Source organism: Scardinius erythrophthalmus (assembly GCF_964197995.2).
Source record: "Scardinius erythrophthalmus genome assembly, chromosome: 19".
Classification (NCBI taxonomy): domain Eukaryota; kingdom Metazoa; phylum Chordata; class Actinopteri; order Cypriniformes; family Leuciscidae; genus Scardinius; species Scardinius erythrophthalmus.
In genome coordinates this window covers 30,846,961-30,861,701 of record NC_138239.1, presented here as the reverse complement: position 1 = coordinate 30,861,701, position 14,741 = coordinate 30,846,961, and positions in this window count along the sequence as shown.

The following is a 14,741-nucleotide window of genomic DNA, read 5'->3' as shown; positions in this document are numbered from 1 at the left end:
GCAGCAGACAAGTCAATGGAGATTGTGAGATGATTAACATAGTCATTTCCTTGACCGGGAATGTGGGAATTGATTTTGGATGCAGTTTGTGCTCTCCAGTCCACTCAAACAAACACCACGGAGCAGGTAAGTGAGTAACAGGTAAGTATCTGTCCAAAGGAGTATTGTGAGAGACCTTATAGGAAATACAGTTGCAGACAATGTGGAGATCAAAGGAGATACACAAAGAAGATCATTAGAAACTTACAAGCTGTGAACTTGAAGTAAGCACAGCAGGTAAGCAGTCTGTATCCATAGATGAAGCCAAACATTAAGTGATTGAAGGTATGTGGTCTTTATACTGGTGTGCTTAACAGGTGACTCAAAGTTGAATGGTGGAGACAGTGGAGCCTGGTTCTCTGTGGCAATTATTAATATTTTTAAAAACACCAACATGATAGTATTTTAAAAGGCATTGTGTAATATTGGTAAAGTTGTCACACCTCTGTTTTTCAACAATGTTTTCCATGACCACGTCAAGGAGTACCAATGGGTGCAGTGCACAGTTTATCAAAACTGGCTGCATTTTCAGTGTGCTGGTGTTGAAGGGGACTGGACGGCGAAGGATTTCTTTTGTGGCTGCAACGTAACGTGATTTGTAAGAATAATTTTGTACATGTTGCACATGGCTAAATTATTATAATAATAAAGTTATAATTGCTATAGTTATGTTTTATTAATACTAGTGTAATGGCAAGGGGAGCAAGTGATGTTAACACTAGGTAGGCATTTTCCTGGATGTGTCCAATAATTTTTGAGAAAGATTTTTTTTTTTTTTTTTTTTTACAATGTTATTAATACACAGTTTCTGTTTATTCCATTTTTCATTCATTGAGGACCATGTGAACAGAGATTCATATATTTAAATATGTATAGTATATACAATACAATTCAGTACTGTTATTTGGTAATTAGTGGTGTATTTTGTAAAACAAAACATGAAATGTACAGATTTGGTTTAAATTTAGGCAATGTTTGTTTTTGTCTTACACAGAAATGACGTCCTGGAATGTGTACAATCAGAAGACATTCTGACAGATGAAGAGATAAAGGTAACAAATAAAAAAAAATATCCAATGACATGCACAAAGTTTTATTACCTAAACGGCATTTGATAATTATACATGCACTTCAGCATGGTTAAATCTACATTTAAATATAAATGTAATATTACAGGATTTGGAAAGAAAGCTGCAGAGTGGACAGATTCTCTCCAACAGAATGTATCTGTGGAAACATCGAGGATTTGACCCAGCTCTCAGAAAATATTACTGGCAACATTTCAGTATATTTAATGATATGAAGGTAAGTGGACTGTTTTTTCCCCTTATTTTTACACAAGTCGTGATTTGTGAAGGATGACAAACAATGTTTGGAAAACATTTCAGAAGTTAGTTTGTAAAGCAAGAGTTGAAGGATTTGCTGGTAATAGTACATTCTCCATTTGTTGACACATACAACCTCTGAATTCTAAATCTGTTTCTTTTTATTACTGGAGAACTATTAAATTCACCTAAGTACATCTGACATGTAATTTTTTAATCATACTATTTCTGACCATCTATAATTGGATTAGGTGGTAATCACTTCCACATATACCCATGTAAATGTAAAAAAATAGAAGTCAGATGATGTACATATGAAAAACTATCTCTAAACAGAGATGATTTATAACATTTTAGTTTCTTTACATTAGATAATACAAAGCAAGTCTTAAATGGCAAGTAAAATGACAAATGACAAGATTTTGGAAAGAGGACGGCAAAAGGGAGGAAAGGATGGATGAAATGTCATCTTGCTTGACCACACTATGCCAGTTTCACCCACATTTTTTGTCTTGTATTGTTAATGTCCTCTATTTTTTTCAATCTTTATTTCCTATTCCAGACAGAAGACCTAATCCAGCGACTGGAAAAAATGATGTCTGTATCTGGAACTGTAGCTGAGAAGCAGCTATTTATTACCACAGTGATTTTGCCTGAGGTAATATACGGGAGCTTATATACTTTTGATAATTTAGAGAACATGGTTTGGAGAAAATATAACAAGTATCTCTTATAGTATTTTAATAATTGGAATCAAAACTGCATTACTTCATTACAAGCAGCAATTTAAGTAAAAATAGAAGACTGAAACCTTGGATGTGGTTGAAGCTGATCGTTTTTAACAATGTTATTAATACTTTACTTATATTAGGTTCTGATTCAGTTGTTGCAAAACCAAAACATGTGCAGATACAGAGCCGAATCTGTGCTTCTGAAGTGCACATCTTTCCAGGGAAAGAAAAGGTACAGGACATTGCTTGCATTGTGGGTGTGCATACCTTTTGTATGTGTAACGTCACTAAATTTGTTCTTTTAATCATGACGTTAGTGGTTTTCTAGGTCATGTTCACAACTCCATAATGACACAATGTGTTTTATTCCCCCAGTGCTACAGACATAACATCAGGAGACACAGGAAGCTTAGAAGAGGTAAGACATATTCAAAACCTTATTCAAATATATTAAAGCAGTGTATTGATGCCAGAGGCACATGATACAGGCTGATATATTTGCTCTTACCCAACAATTATTTTTCAGTTTAAAGCCCATTTGACCACCTGATGTTGAAACTATACAGCACATTAATACAAATTTTAAATTTGAATTAATATTAAATTATGATACTTTAAGAATCCATACGGTCAAATAAATTATATGTGGATGTGTAACGGAGGCCAGCTAGTAGTTGCTGTGCGAGTAAACCTCACGTGCAACACAGAAGCGCTGCGCAGTTATACTACGTGAAAAAAATCGAGGCCCAGAGAGAAGGAAATGAATAGTGGAATAAAGTCGTTATTTTTTTTTTTTTTGCACACAAAAAGTATTTTCGTCACTTTATAAACTTAAGATTGAGCCACTGTAGTCGCTTGGACTATATTAAAGGTGTATGTTCTGTCCCTCTATGTTTCAATAGTATTGCATTAATTATCTAGTGCATTTCTTTATTTTCCCACTAGGGGTCAGTATCTCTTTTAGAGTTTTGGGGTTCTTCTTCTGTTTTACATTGCGTGCACGAGACGGTGTAGCAGTCGATTCTGTTCCCTATCGGAATTCCTGTTCCCTTAATGCAATCATACTACAAATCATGCGTAGTTGCCGAGTTACCATGCGTACCATTAGAACTGAATACGAGCAAGAAGCAAATGGATGTACGGGAAGCCAAAGGTTAAAAAAGGATTGTATTTTTTCAGGAAATATAAGCGTTTTTTTATTGTTTTTATTTTTTATTAGCTAAGCGAGTTTTCCCCCATCTGTCAATTCAATCCAAATTATTTATTTTCAAATTTAAAACGTTATTACAGATTTCAATGTAATGTTTATTAAGGTTTATTAAGTTTTATTAATGCTTTGACGCATGCGCTGTCAGCATACTTTTACAGAATAGTGAGAAGATGAATAAATTTACAGCTTAATTCTACAGTTATCAGTAAATAAATGTTGGGATTAGATATGTTGAAAAGTTTTGCATTGCCTATAAACGTGTGCTCTGAAACTGTAATTAGCTGCAGTATATTCTGCTACCACATGGTGGCATACGATACAACCTGAATTACTTGTAAACTGTAATTTTGTGATTCTTATTTTGAATTCTTGTCACTTGCAGTATTAAAATTTGCATCTATGCATTTTGTTTGTTAAATAATGTATTTTAAATACAATTTGTTTGTATGTTCACAGTTTTACAAAAAAGTCAGAAAAGAGAGAGGTCTTCAGTAAAGACACTTAAGAGGAAAACTGTGTCTTGTCGTTCCTGGAACCACCTTCTTTACTGCATGTTTAGACGTCAGCCGTTCCCTGTCTGCAAAATCAGTTAGATGTTCACCTGGAGAGGAAGCGACTGGTGTTTGGCTCGGTTGCTCCCCGCACATCCCCTGAAGAGAAAAGGAGGATGTACGCCATGTTAGATGATCAAAGCAATTCATCCTTAGCCAGGTCTGCCTTCTTTGACATGTTCAATGTAAAGGGTACCATACTACCATACACCATGAAAACATGTGCTGGTTTATCAGAGACTGGTGGTCGCAGAGCGAGTGACTTTGTGATTGAGGATGTAAATGGAAAAGTGTCCATGCTGCTGCCCATACTAACAGAATGTGATCAGATTCCAGATAACAGGGACGAGATTCCAACCTCTGAGGCGGTGACGGCTCACCCTCATCTACAGGCAATTGCTTCGCAGATTCCTCCTCTGGACCCATCAGCAGAAATTCTTCTCCTCCTGGGCAGGGACATCATTCAAGCTCACAAGGTCCGCACTCAGGTGAATGGTCCAAACAGTGCGCCTTATGCTCAACGCCTTGATTTGGGATGGGTAGTTATAGGTGAGGTCTGCCTCTCAGGTGCCCACAAACCCACAGTGAACGCTTGTAAGACAAACATTCTTAGCAACGGCCGCCCTACTTTCCTCAGCCCCTGTCAAAACAAAATATATATCAAAGACAAATACACAGAAAGCTGTCATACACTTAAGACACAAGTGGAATTGGGCAGACACATTTTCCATCAAACAGCAGATGATGACAAAGTGGCACTTTCAGCAGAAGATGCTTTATTCTTGGACATTATGCACAAAGACTTTGCAAAAGATGATGCGAATAATTGGGTAGCTCCTCTCCCATTCCGCACCCCCAGGCAGCGTTTGCCCAACAACAGGGACCAGGCCCTCAGTCGTTTAATGTCGCTCCGCAAAACGTTGAAAAGGAAACCTGAAATGAGGGAGCATTATGTTGAATTTTTGGATAAAATCTTCAGTAAGGGCCACGCCGAACCAGCTCCGGATCTTACTCCAGACCAAGAATGCTGGTATCTCCCTAGCTTTGGAGTTTACCACCATCAAAAGCCAGGGAAAATAAGGGTGGTCTTCGATTCGAGTGCTCAATGCAGTAATGTTTCTCTCAATGATGTGCTACTAAAAGGGCCAGATCTCAATAACACTCTTGTGGGAGTTTTGATGCGTTTCAGGTCTGACCCATACGCAGTCATGGCAGACGTGGAACAAATGTTCCACAACTTTCTAGTCAGAGAAGACCACCGCAACTACCTTCGCTTCTTGTGGTTCAAAAACCATGATCTGGATGGACAAGTGCAGGAATTCAGGATGAGGGTACATGTATTTGGGAACTGCCCCTCCCCTTCAGTGGCTATCTATGGACTGAAACGGTCAGCGATGGAGGGAGAAAGGGAATACGGCAGTGATGCGAGAGAGTTTATTGAGCGTCACTTCTATGTAGATGATGGACTGAAATCATTCTCTTCCGCCGATGAGGCCATTGACATTCTCTGTAGAGCTCAGAAGATGCTGGCTCAGTGTAATATACGCCTGCACAAAATCTCGTCCAACTGTCCTATCATCACAAGTGCCTTTCCAAGTGAGGACCTTGCAACGGACATGCAGGGCCTTGACCTCGGGCAGACTAACCCACCCATGCAGCGCAGCTTAGGCTTGGGCTGGGATCTGTCCACAGACCTGTTCAAATTTCAGGTAACAGTCAATGAAAAGCCCTTCACTAAACGGGGAGTGCTGTCAGTCATTAATAGTGTGTACGACCCGCTTGGCTTTGCTGTCCCAGTCATTGTAGAAGGCAGAACCATACTGAGAGACATTTCCACTGACATTTGCGAATGGGACACCGAACTGCCTAAAGACAAATTAGAACAGTGGCGACAATGGAAAGACTCCCTCAAATATCTTCAACAACTTGAAATCCCCAGAATGTACACCTCAATACCACTATCTGCAGCTCTAACTAAGGAGATCCATGTTTTTTGTGATGCCTCCACTAAGGCAGTGGGCGCTGTTGCTTACCTCAAACTCACAGATAGAGATGGTCACAGTGAAGTGGGTTTCCTTCTCGGCAAAGCTCGACTTTCCCCAAAACCAGACATCACCATACCTAGGCTTGAACTGTGCGCAGCAGTCCTGGCTGTGGAGGTGGCCGAGTTAGTCCTGGAGGAGCTAGACATCGCTGTCGAACAGGTGAACTTCTACACAGACTCCAAGGTAGTGCTCGGTTACATCTTTAACAAAAAGAGACGCTGTCATGTTTATGTGCATAACCGAGTGGAACGTATCAGGCGCTTCACACAAGCTCACCAATGGCATTACGTGCCCACTCATTTAAATCCTGCTGATCATGCCACACGAGCACTACCCGCTGAGCAGCTCTCTAACTCCACATGGATCAGTGGACCTGCTTTCCTTTCCAGTTCAGGAGAAAGTCAAGCACAGGCAGAGTTGTTTGATCTTGTAGACCCAGAGACTGACAAAGAACTGCGACCTGAGGTCACTACTTGTGCCACCACTCTCTCAGAGGATAGACTTAGTAGTGTCAGATTTGAAAGGTTTTCAAATTGGAATGTACTACTTAAAGCTATATCCAAACTCCAACACATTGCCCAGTCATTCAAGCCTAACATAGAGAGCTCCTGTCATGGCTGGCACAGCTGTAATGAACATTTAGCTGAAAAACAGCTCGACCTAGCAAAGAGCACTATCATTCACACTGTTCAAAGACAGGTTTATGCAGAGGACATAAGACAACTTGAAAAAGGTCTCCCTCTAAAAAACTCAAGCCCACTTGGCAAGCTAAGCCCTATGGTCGACGATAATGGGATCCTCAGAGTGGGTGGGAGACTAAAACGTGCACAGTTAACATCGGACGAAACAAATCCCATAATCATCCCTGGAAAGCACCACCTTGCCCAGCTCATTATAAAACACTTCCACGAGAAAGTATGTCATCAGGGTAGACATTTTACTGAAGGAGCAGTCAGGTCTGCAGGTTTTTGGATTGTGGGAGGCAAAAGAGCTATAAGCAGAGTGATATTCAACTGCGTCACATGCCGTAAACTAAGGGGTAGACAACAGGAACAGATCATGGCTGAGCTACCAGAGGACAGGTTGTCCACGGACCCTCCGTTCACGCATGTAGGCCTCGATGTGTTTGGCCCCTGGCCTGTCATGGTCAGAAAAACACGTGGGGGGCAGTCGGATGCTAAGCGATGGGCAGTCATATTTATCTGTATGAGCACACGCGCCATTCATATTGAAACAATAGAATCAATGGACACATCATCATTCATCAATGCCCTGCGTCGTTTCTTAGCCATCAGGGGTGCAGTCAAACTTCTTAGATCTGATTGTGGGACGAATTTTGTGAGCGCCTGCAAAGAACTCCAAATAGACAAACAGGGCTGTCACAATGACAAACTTCACAGCTTTCTCAAAGTCTCAGGCTGCAAATGGCATTTTAACCCCCCACATGCATCGCATATGGGTGGCTCCTGGGAGCGCATGATTGGGGTCACACGCAAAATCCTCGATGCAATGCTCCTGGAACATAAAAATGCAAAACTTACTCATGAGATTTTAGTGACATTAATGGCTGAAGTCACTGCTATAGTGAATGCACGTCCGCTCACAGCAGTTTCCACAGATCCAGAAAACCCAGCCATTCTTACCCCTGCCATGCTACTTACACAAAAGGTGGCAACCCCACCAGTCCCTCCAGGTCAGTTTGAAAGCAGGGATCTTTTCAAAGCACAATGGAGACGCGTACAATACCTTGCCGATGTTTTCTGGAGCCGATGGCAAAGGGAATATATCTCAGGACTTCAGAACCGCCGAAAATGGAAAACTGTAAAGCCAAATCTACAAACAGGAGATGTTGTTCTGCTAAAGGAGGCACTTGAACATAGGAACAACTGGCCACTTGGACTCATAACCAAAATCTTCCCAAGCGAGGATGGACTTGTCAGGAAAATAGAGGTTAAGATTTTCCGCAAGGGTGAACTCCGATGCTATGTAAGACCTGTAAGTGAGGTTGTATTATTGGTGTCTAAGGACAGTGCTTAGAATCGGGTACTTTGCTATGCTAGTTATGGATGACATTCTACAGATGTCAGGCGGGGAGTGTTCTGTCCCTCTATGTTTCAATAGTATTGCATTAATTATCTAGTGCATTTCTTTATTTTCCCACTAGGGGTCAGTATCTCTTTTAGAGTTTTGGGGTTCTTCTTCTGTTTTACATTGCGTGCACGAGACGGCGCTCAGTGTTGAGGGGGCAGGCAAAAAAGTTTGGTGTTGATATGCCATAATCTGTAAGTAATTAGTTGTCGATATTGTTCTCATTCTTTAAGAGGTTATTTTAATTCTTACTAACAAAAGTTGTTTGTGATCTAAGTCTAATTAATGCTGCTAGCTTCCATGTGGGTGTATGTGGATGCACAATTTCATATATAAGCCAATGTTAGCACTTTTTCTCACAATCCAGATCGTCAGGTTGTACATACAGGTTATAAATGTAAAATCAGAGGTTTTGGGTTTCAGTGTAGCTTTGAACCAAGGCTTGTTGAGTTTGTTAACTAAAGAGTAAGAGCTGTTATACTTTTACAGAATAGTGAGAAGATGAATAAATTTACAGCTTAATTCTACAGTTATCAGTAAATAAATGTTGGGATTACAGATATGTTGAACAGTTTTGCATTGCCTATAAACGTGTGCTCTGAAACTGTAATTAGCTGCAGTATATTCTGCTACCACATGGTGGCATACGATACAACCTGAATTATTTGTAAACTGTAATTTTGTGATTCTTATTTTGAATTCTCGTCACTTGCAGTATTAAAATTTGCATCTATGCATTTTGTTTGTTAAATAATGTATTTTAAATACAATTTGTTTGTATGTTCACAGTTTTACAAAAAAGTCAGAAAAGAGAGAGGTCTTCAGTAAAGACACTTAAGAGGAAAACTGTGTCTTGTCGTTCCTGGAACCACCTTCTTTACTGCATGTTTAGCTCGCTGCATAGGCTGAGTAGACACACACTCAACCGAGGGCAGAAGAATGTATTTAATACATTTTCTGGGCCAGCAAGTTATAATGCCTTAGAAGCCTATGGAGGAGTGAGACAGCTCTCAGATTTAATCAAAAATATCTTAATTTGTGTTCCGAAGATGAACGAAGGTCTTACGGGGTTGGAACAACATGAGGGTGTGTAATTACTGAGAGAATTTTCATTTTTGGGTGAACTAACCCTTTAAGCAGCATGCCATCCTATGCACAGAAGCCATCATCACATGCTGCTGTGTTTAGTGGCTCATCTGGTGGCACATCCGATTTTCCGTCAGAGGATTGTGGCATGATTTACACTCTCAATAGAAGCTCTTTGGTGTTCATTTAATCACATACCCACGGCTTAATTCTGTACAGATTTGACTTTAAGATATCCCATATTGTCAAAACTGAAATTTCCTGGCTTGTTCCATGAAAACAGAGGTCTAGTGGCTATGAAACTACCCAAAACAGTCGATCCACAGACAAATGCACACTGCCTGCATAAAGGAGCTGTGCCTTTTCACAAGCCTTTGTGACTTCCGTATAAATGTGATGTCAAAACTACTCAGTTACCGCCTTCAGTCACCACCCCCACCAATGGTGGGTCACTCAGAAAACAACTGGCCAATCAGAAGAGAGGCTCATGAATACTAAGTAGACAGGACAAAATCGACCTGTTCTTGGCAGAAACCATCTCAATATATAAAATATATATTGAGATGGTTTTTGGTACTTATACCGCATATATATATTCTTAAGGACATCAAAACCTAAAATAAAAATAAATATGTGTAAAATATGGGACCTTTAAGATGTAAAATGACAAATGTTTATAGACATTGTTTGTTACAAGGAGCATTTTTTTTATTAATGATGTAATGTAAATGCTATACAACTTTGAAGCATTAGTTTATAATTCACTAAATACTTTGACCATGTTTGATTCTTTACAGCAGGAAAACATTTTTTGGAGAGACCTTGTGGCTGCAGCTGACTGGTGCTGCAACACAAAATTTGAAGCTTCAGTTCAGGTTCCCAGTGTCCTTAACATGAACAAGGAGGAGCGAATCAAAAGCCTTCAAAAGTTGTGTGATTGCAAGGGTGAATATAATGAAAGTTCTCCAGCCAAACTTTTTACTTTTGCCTTTGAAAAAAGACAGGACTTTGAAAAGTTCCTCAGTGAACTGGCTGATAAAAGAAAGTACAAACTCTTTGCGAGATTTGAGGAGCAGTGATTCCTGCTCAATTCACGTTTCATATTTTGTACATATTTACCCATATTGGTAACACTTCATAATAACGTTCAGTTGTATGTTTGCATTATTTTTATGTCTTTGTTTTTATTTTCTCTTTTATACCTTCTGTACAGCACTTTGGTTCCACTTGTGGTGTTGAAAGTGCTCTATAAAGTTGAGTTGAGCAAAGTCATTTATAAGTGGTTAGTTAATGATGAACTAATCATTTACAAAACATTCATAAATTATTAGCAAGTGATATACTAACATTTTATGTGTTCTGTGGATTCAGTTATGTCATTTACAAGTGATTAGTGAATGATTAACTAATTGTTTACGAAACATCACTACTATGCGTTCATAAATGATTTTTTTTGTACCAATTAGTTTCAAGCTTTATGCTCTAAAGCAGGGGTCGGCAACCTTTTTGTCATAAAGTGCCATTTTTAAGTTTCCGAGTTCATCACTGTGCCACAACACACACAGCCTATACATATATATATATTTATATATATATATATATATATATATATATATATATATATATATATATATATATATATATATATATATATATATATATATATACACACACACACACACTCATATAAATACACAAACATTTTACATTTTCATAATGGCTTACACAGAAATAGTAGCCTACAGAAATTTAAACATTTCTCTTGAAATTTGTTTTAGATTTAGATTTACAATTTAATAGTATTTATAACTCCTAACTAGAGATGCACTGATTACAATTTTCTAGGCCGATTCCGATTTCCGATTTTTCATTGAGTTTGACCTGCCCATACCGATTTTAGCTGATTCCGATTTAATTTTTTATAACCACTTTACAGCACACACAAATATTTATTTTCTATATATATATATATATATATATATATATATATATATATATATATATATATATATTATATATATATATGAAATACCATATCCTTTAACCCAAACTGAGTAATAAAAACAAGTTTAAATGGGCAAATTTTATATAAATATTTTTGAGTCTTCATTTTCTTTTCTGACATAACCTAATCCAGTTCTTGTTAAAACACACTAGACATGCACATTCTGTGCATTTTGGGCACTTTTGTTTGAAATCATATTTATTTTGTCCATCAAAAGTGTGCTTTCACTTTAATTGAGCGTGAGCAGCACAGACAAAATAGACTCGGCGGCGAAACCCCCGCTTCACTGCTGCTCACGTGACTGCTCCTGCTCCCGGTGTGAATGCACTAATTGATTAACATGCGTGAAACGGCCATAATTCACGAGGTTTCCTACATGTGCGTTCCGTGTGCACGTGTGATGCTGATGTTGCGCGATGTTAATCATGGGGAGCCCGAGTGCATTTGACCGGCATAAAATCGGCATATGTCAGACTGACCGGCCGGTCGGCGGTCATGGCCGATCACGTGAAAATCGGCCAATTCCGGTCACCAGCGGATCAATCGGTGCATCTCCTAACTTAATAAAATAAGCTTTTTTACTATGAGGAATTATTACATCAAAATGTAGATCTGTGTGCAAGTAGACTATCTGAATGAAATACATACACTTCTCTCGCATTTGCTTGTGTGCCAGCTTAACCCTCCGCGTGCCAGTGTTCTAAAGGTTAAACTATACATCACTTGTGAATGTGTTACACATCATTCGTAGTAGATTACCACTTCAAGAATCAATCTCATTGATTCAGCACATCATAAACTCATTTCTGTATTAACTGAATAATCCTTTATATTCTAGCTACATAATGTTAATTTGTTAAAATGCAGTTTATAAAATAAAAAATAGGCTATTAAATCAAAATATATGTCCAGCGGCATGTGCTACCAGTGGAGATGCCGCTGCACTGATGGCCGCTGGAGATGCCGCCGCACTGGCATCTGCCAGAGAAAGTCCTGGCCGCTGGAGATGCCGCTGCACTGATGGCCGCTAGAGATGCCGCCGCTCTGGCATCTGCCAGAGAAAGTCCTGGCTGCTGGAGATGCCGCCGGAAGTGCCTCTTCGAGATGCCAGTGCCGCATTTTGCGCAAGCCATTAACAAGTTTACTTTTAACAATATAATTACAAGTACAATATAATATAGCTGCGAGCAGCGATTACGGGCCCAAGCCGGTGGCACCGCAATCCTGGTGCCAGGGTGGCGGTACCGCCGGCTTTGGCCCTCCATCGCTGCTCGCAGCTATATTTATATTTATTTATATATACACACACACACACACACATACATATATATATATATATATATATATATATATATATATACACACACACACACATATATATATATATATATGTATATATATATATATATATACACACACACACACACACACATACATATATATATATATATATATATATATATATATATATATATATATATATATATATATAAATAAATTTAAGGGACAAGACACAGATAATTTTACTTGCCTGACCTGATTAGAACAAAGAAAAAAATAAAATAAAATAATAAGTAGGGGATCACTAAATCGAGAGAATATTCTGATTTTATGATACACTCAAAATATTCCACAACAAATCCTTTAAATGTAATGATATTCCGAACGGAACAAGAATAAAAAATAAAAAATAAACTATAAACAAAGCCAAAATGAAAAAAATAAATATAATAAAAAAAATTAATTTCAAGCAATCCATGGCATGATTTATTTATTTTTTGGACTAAAACATTCTGGCTTTTTTTAAACTCAAACATAATTCTTAAATTGAATAATAATAATAATAATAAAAGAATAAAATGGGTTTAGTTCTGATTTCGTTGAAATCGCTCGCTCTCCGTACCTAACTTTTCCTGAATACAATCACAATTGAAACTGTGAGATTGATTTCATACAACAGGCCATAACAGTTAAAATGAAGTCATTTACATTTTAGATACAATATTGACTGTTTTTGTTCTGTTTCAGCAGCGAAAATAGTTAAACAAAGATCACAGAAGAACGCATCTCACAGGAACGTGTTTTCTCATAACTGAATGATTCAGCATTTTGAACGAATTGGTTGACTCAAAGATTGAATGATCAATCCATAAACATCTGTTTATGTTTATGGATTGGATGTTTATGGATCCATGTTTATGGATCTGTATATGTTTATGGATTTCGAATCGTTTGAACGAATTAATCAATGACTCGCTCATTAAGACGGTCACTTGGCGACATCTAATGGCGGTTTAGTGTTGTTTAAAAGCATAATTCTTTCCAACGTGTGTGTGATTTGTGTGTGCACCATTATAAATGTCCGTGCGGACGTCCGTATTTTTCTTTCACTTTTATATTAGCGTTTTAAAAGCACCCGCTCGTGTCACACACGTCGATTAACCGGTGGGAAAATATCCTCAGACACATACCTAATAAATGTAATTTAAATACATTATTGGCCTAGCTGGTAAAACGTTTTATATATTATTTTGATGTCCTTTTGGACACAAGAGGGCAGTATAGCCCTATGTATGACTTGATTTTTTTTTTTACTTTACTGTTTTAAAATTTAGAATAAAATTAGAATAAAATTCTTTTTAAAAACAGAATAAAATGGGTTTAGTTGTGATATTTGTATACTTTTATATAGAAATAAATGGTATAAAATTACATTTTTAGAAGATTTGAGGCTTTTAGTGCCTTTTGGAGGCTGATTTTGCAAAAAATCCACATTCAAACCAAAATATCTGACTTCCTGATGGTCGGAGCTAATGACTTTAAATTAGAAAGTTGTCCGGGTCGATGAGATCAACATACGTACTGAGTTGTGCTACTGTAGGTAAAACGACCCCCCCCCCACTTTTGTCAAAAGCATTTTGAAAGTGACACACTTCCTGCTGCCAGTTGGTGGCGCTATAACTTTGAATCACAATAGTTACATCCATCTGATCGGCCTCTTACCACGAACACACTGCTGAAGTTTCATCAAGATCAGTTAATGTATGCAGAAGTTATTCCACTTCGTGTTTCTCTTTTCTCGCCATAAATTCGATTCCTCGCCACGGCCAAACCGTTCGAGATATCAAAAATCCGTCCGCAATTTAGCATCCTCAAAGTCTTGACTACATGCACACCGAGTTTGGAGGGGACACGGTGAATTTTCTAGGAGGAGTACTTCGCATTCCACAGGAAGCGTTTTCCAAACAACCAATAATTGCCGACTTCCTGTTGGGCTGGCGTAAAACTTGACCGGGGGAAAGTTGTTCGGCCCGATGAGATCTATATGTGTACCGAGTTTCATATTAATTCATGCGAGCGTGTTTGATATATGGATCAAGTTTTAGAACCCCGTTCAAGGGGGCGCTGTTGAGCCCCCCAGCCACGCCCGGGTACCAGCTTCAGCCCGGCCCTGATGGCCGTGGGTTCTGACCTGTGTGCAAAGTTTCAAGAGTTTTTGAGCACGTTAAGGGCCCCAAAAGCCCCTGAAACCTTGATTAACAATATAAAAGCAATAGTCAAATCCCCCCCTCCCCTCACACACACACAGACACAGAGAGAGGGAGAGAAAATTCTTCAGAAAATCCACATTCAAACCAAAATATCTCTCTTCCTGTTGGTC